Source organism: Grammomys surdaster, unplaced genomic scaffold (assembly GCF_004785775.1).
Source record: "Grammomys surdaster isolate TR1022 unplaced genomic scaffold, NIH_TR_1.0 126391, whole genome shotgun sequence".
Classification (NCBI taxonomy): Eukaryota; Metazoa; Chordata; class Mammalia; order Rodentia; family Muridae; genus Grammomys; species Grammomys surdaster.
The window spans coordinates 18,793,357-18,798,808 of record NW_021621185.1 but is presented as its reverse complement, the minus strand read 5'-3'; the positions used below and the strand labels follow the sequence as shown (position 1 = coordinate 18,798,808).

The window sequence follows — 5,452 nt, the reverse complement described above, 5'->3', positions numbered from 1 at the left end:
GAGGAACGTTTTCCCATCTAAGTTTCCAGTCAATCAAGGCAAAATGCACTAGGGCTTGTTTTGTGTCACAGAGTCCCTACCACCACAGTAGGGCACAAGTAATTGTCCTTGTCTTTTAGACTGGCAGCTCTGTCCCTGCTCCTCTTTCTTCTGGTGCTGTGAATGTAGTTATATTGTCACCTGGATAATTGTAGTTGCTGATTACAAGCTCTTACTGCTGTTCAGGCGTGGGAGTGTGAGGCTTGGAAAATATCATGTCTGGAGGTGGAGGAAGATACCAGTAAGAGTCAAGACAACCAGTTGGTTCCAGGGAGGGTAGTGTTCTTGGTGGTGATTTTACTTTTTTAATGTTATGATAGAATGTTGGTAAGTGTTATAGTTCACAGGCATCATATCTGAGCAAGACTGATTGCTTTCCTCTCCCGGAAGCTTGCATGATGCCTTCTAGTACCATAAAAGCCTGTCCTCAGGGAACTAGCTTTCAGGTCAGTTCCAGCTCAGCTTCTGGGTGTTAAGTCTGAAGTATATGGTGTCTTCAGCTACAGGGACTTACCCTCTACCTTTGGGGGGCCAACCAAGGGCAATAGCAATAGGTTATATGTTTTGGGGAGTATCTTGAAAAGCATTAACCAACAACTCAAAAAGAGAGCTTCTCATGCCCTCCTTTGGGGTTTTTGTTAGGAGATCTTTGACTCTTGGAGGAAGCATTGTTAGCTTTAATGAGAAAAATTTATTTAAACTTTGTATGTATATTTATGCACAGACTTATGCATGTTATGTTTTAGGGGAAAACTTTAATAGTATGATGACCTTATGACCTTTTCAGACATTCTTACTGTTTTTTTTTTTTTGTTATAAAAACATGTACTTTAGGAACCTTTATATAGATTATGAATATGGTTACATACAAATGTTACAAATCCTAGTCCTGACTGCCACATACATATCCATCACCCTCTACCTCATAACATATACATCTGAACCCCACTGTACTAGGGGTGATTATACAGATCAGTATCTCTAGAGTCAGAAGTCTTTTATCTTCCAAAACATCTTAAAGTGTTTTTCCACGTACCAATGTTCATCACTGATAGACTTCTGACAGCCTTTTCCCTGTTAAGTGACCCTTCTCAACATATATTGCCTCAATATGCATTTGGCTACTAAAGCAGCAGCTTCAGTACTAAGTATATATGCACCATCTCCCTAAAAACTCAAGAGTTAACTTTGTTGGTTTAATGTTCCAGATTTAAAGATGTAGGCAGTCAGGTTCTTGGTTTTATTTACTCTAAGATACTCTTAACATAAAGTTTCACTTTTCCAGTAGTTCAAGACCACAGCTCTGGTTCTAAAGTATTCCCAGTTGTACTCATGTCCTGATGCCATTAGCCCTCTAACAATTTAATAGGAAGGCATGCTCCCTAGGAACACACCTCAATGTCAAGAACGGATGGAGCACCTCTTCCCCATAAGCTTTCCCTACTAATCTCTCCAGTACTCAGTAGCCCAGTCCTGAGCTACCTGTTCATTATATGGTGAGCTTACAAAGCCTGGCAACTGTTAGCAATCTGAATGGCAAGGTTTTTCTCAGAACTTTAGATTTTCAAGAAAACCCATCTCACTTCTGGTCCTCAGGAGTTTTTGAGACCAGGTTTCTTCTCTTTGGGCTTAAAGTAATGCCACTCATCAATTCTTTGAGTATCAAGACCCTACATAGAGCACACACAGGGATGCAGGAATTTACAACTGTGGGCTACATTTATTGCCTCACATCTTCCTAGAGTGTTAGGCGGATTCCCAACATGCCGACGAGGAAGGATGCAAAGAACCTACTCAGACCACATGGAAAATGTTAACATTCAATTAACCCCTGGAGTGGCTCTTAAGGCACCAGAACACAGGCACCTCCAACACCCTTAATCTTCTCTTCAGCTCTTTTGCTGAAGAATTTGGCCTTCACGATAACAGGTTGCTTAGGGAGCTTTCCCTTGCCCAGAACTTTGTAGTAGCCAGATAGCACAGCAGCAATGACGAGAGAAGCTCCAGTCTTGGTTTTGGCTGCATTGACCCGCATCTGCTCGCTAACCAACGTCCATAATTTATCCAGGTTGACAGTTGGGCAGAAGCTCTGGTTCCTCTTCAAGTGGTAATGCCTCATACCAACTTTCCCGAAGTAACTTGGATGATATTTGTCAAAGTTGATCCTGTGGTGGTGCATGCCTCCAGCATTTCCGCGGCCTCCTGGGTGCTTGCGGGGCTTAACGATGCGGCCCTGGCCGTGGCTCATGTGGCTCCGGGTCTTCCTCAGACTGGATGGCATGGCGGTGGCAGAAAGAAAAGCCAGACATTCTTACTGTTATTTTACTCATGTTCCTCTTTCTTCTATATTTACCTCCCTCCCTAAAGAACCTTGCTCTAGACTTTTAGTTTTGACCTTGGTTTTCTTCCAAGTCTAAGCTACTATTAAGTATGCAAAGTAATTAATCTATTTTTATATATTTCTTGACTTACCAAAAATAACAGATTAATTTTAGTTATTTTTCTACTGCTGTAGTAAAAATATGATGACCAAGGCAACTTACAGAAGAAAGGGGTTTTTGGTTCATGGCTCCTGAGCAACAGTCACCATGATGGCAGAGAGGGGTAGCAGGCAGCAGGTGGCTGGAAGAGCCGCTGGGAGCTTACTTCTTTAATTTCAACAGGAGGCACAGATGACACACTGGGAATAGTGCAAGGCTTTTGAAACTTCCCAGGTCTCTCCCAGTGACATGCTTCCTCTAATAGCCATTGAAGCTTCACCAAACTGGGCTCCGAGTATTCAAATGATGGAGATGCACGGGGACATTCCATTCAAACCATCACACAGACGATAAAGTTATATGTATTTCCTTCGTCCAACACACACACACACACACACACACACACACACACACACACACACACACTGTCCTAGTTTGCTTCTTATTACTGTGATAAAGACAATGAACAAAAGCAACTTGAGGAGGTAAGAGTTTTATTTGATTTACGTCTTCTGGTCACAATCTATTATGGAGAGAAGCCCAAGGCAGGAACTGAAGCTGGCTAGGAGACAGAAACTGAAGCAGGAGTCATGGAGAGACTCTGCTTTCCATGAGTTGCTCAGTCTGCTCTCTTGTACAAACTTGCCCATGGGTGGTGCCATCCATGATGAGCTCAGCCCTTCTGCATTAATCATTAATCAAGAAAGTGCCCCACAAGCATGCCCACAGTCCAACCCCATACGGGTATTTTCTCAGCTGAGGTTCCCCTTCCCAGATGATCCAAATTTGTATCCATCTGAACCAAACCAAAACCTAACCAAACTCTCCCCAAAATATCCAAGTTCCCCCAGGCAACTAATATAACAATGTAATCACTGCTCCAGGCAACGAAAATAACAATGTAATCACTGCTCCTAAGTGATGTAAAATTTCCTTGTCAGCAAACTCTTCGACAGTAGATTCTGTATAGATGTGAATAATTCCCAGATATGGACTACCTCATATGACGCTGCCATAGAGTAGGACCTCTGTAAATGTGAGAGCAATGAGTAAAGCAGTATGCACAACAGGTACAAGAAATATTCCCTTAAGTCCGTCCGTTTCTCTCGTATGTAAACGTTTGTATTCCTTTATTGAAAGAGAAATAAGAACCTATTCCTTGACTGTGGAAAGAAAAGTCCAGAATGTGAAACGTTGGAGCAAGTGCAGCCAACTGGCCCAGTCTGCAACTGGCAAGTGGGAAATGGCTGGATAAGACCTCTTTATTCCTTCCCACACATATGTAGCAGATGTGTAGCTTGGTCTTCATGCGATACCGAACAACTGGAGTGGGGGTGCTATCCCAAAAGCTGTTGCCTGTCTGTTGGATATGTTCTTCTAGCTGGGCTGCCTTGTCTGTCCTCAGTGAGCGAGGAAGTGCCTAGCCTCACAGAGACTTGAAGTGCCAGGGTAGTGGGGGATACACAAGGGGGCCACCACCCACTCAAAGAAGAAAGGGAGGGGAATATGGAAGGACTGTGGGAGGGGGTGACTGGGAGGAGGCAGTGAGTGGGATGTAAAGTAACTAGCAACAGCAGCAGCAACAACAACAATAAATCAGAAAGAGCACAAAAAACTAAAAAGCAAAAAGCAACAAACAAACACTTCCTTGTTATTCATACAGGGGTTTTTTTTTATTGATTTTTTAATTTAGGTTGATTTATTTTATAAGTTGGTTTTCTCAGGTTTTTTTCACAGTGACAGGAAAAGTAACACAAATTTTTAAATATACTTTATGAACCTATGTTAAAGTATTATTATTGTCAAACAGATTCCATGGCTTACTTGGACGTTGACTCTTGGAGTTGCTTTTGTCTGACCTCGAGTTCCCTCCTCAGAACATCATCCATTATAATCCCGTTCAGATTTGCTTTGTTCCTTTAGTGATATGCATTTATGTCTTCCCTCTGTGGTTTGATGACTGGATATCTCAGTTCTTTGGGCATTGGATAAACATCTGTTGTTTGGACACACCACAGTTTATCCGTTGATCCATTAAAGGTTATCCTGCTTCTTCCAGGTTTCAGTGACAGTAAGTACAGTTTCATATAGACATACATAGGTTTTCATTCAGGCTGAGAACTCAGGGAGACCCCTTCGTCAAGAAGCACCATCACTGGCGTATACAATAAAGATATAGTACAATTTGTGAGAAACTATCACACTGCCTTTCAGCCTGAATTCCCACAGCAAGGAAAGATTATTTCTGTTGTTCTAGATCCTCTCCTGCACTGGACTCAGTGGTTTTTGTAGATATGTGGTGGTATTTTGTTGCATTAATTTGCGTTTCCCTAATGATGTATAAGGTTGATCATTTACATACTTGCCGTGTGTGTGTGTGTGTGTGTGTGTGTGTGTGTGTGTGTCTTGCTGAGGTGCATTTTTTAGTTTCTTGTGGATTTTTAATTAGATATCTCATTTCGAAGAGAGCTCCCTGAGTTCTCAGACTGAATGAACTGAAAGCCTATGTCTATATGAAACTGTACTTACTGTCTTTGAAACCTGGAAGAAGCAGGATAATCTTTAATTGTTACAGATTAATTGATTGTGTTCCCCTACATTTTTTGTTGACATCCAATGACTGGAAATGAACACCATCCAATGGAGTGAAATACATCACCACAGTGTGATGATATTTGGAGATGGGGACTTTTGAAGGCGACTGGGCCACAAGGGTGAACTCTTGTGAACGATGCTACTTCTACACTTTTATAAGGGACTCCAGAGAGCACCTTAGGTTTATCCCCGCTCTACAACCCACCTTTTCATTTTCCTGTCAGTATTTTTATGGATCTCAAGCTTTTATTTTTAAAGGCAAGATTATTAATTGCTTCCTGGGTTATTTCTACACTGTTGTGTCTAAGATGTCAACCCCTATGATACAGCTTTTAAAA

General features: G+C 41.8%; 1 pseudogene; it reads right to left on the bottom strand.

Annotated features, from left to right (window-relative positions):
• Window positions 1-1,882: 1,882 nt before the first annotated feature.
• LOC114614475 lies at window positions 1,883-2,320 on the bottom strand (annotated as a pseudogene).
• Window positions 2,321-5,452: the final 3,132 nt, after the last annotated feature.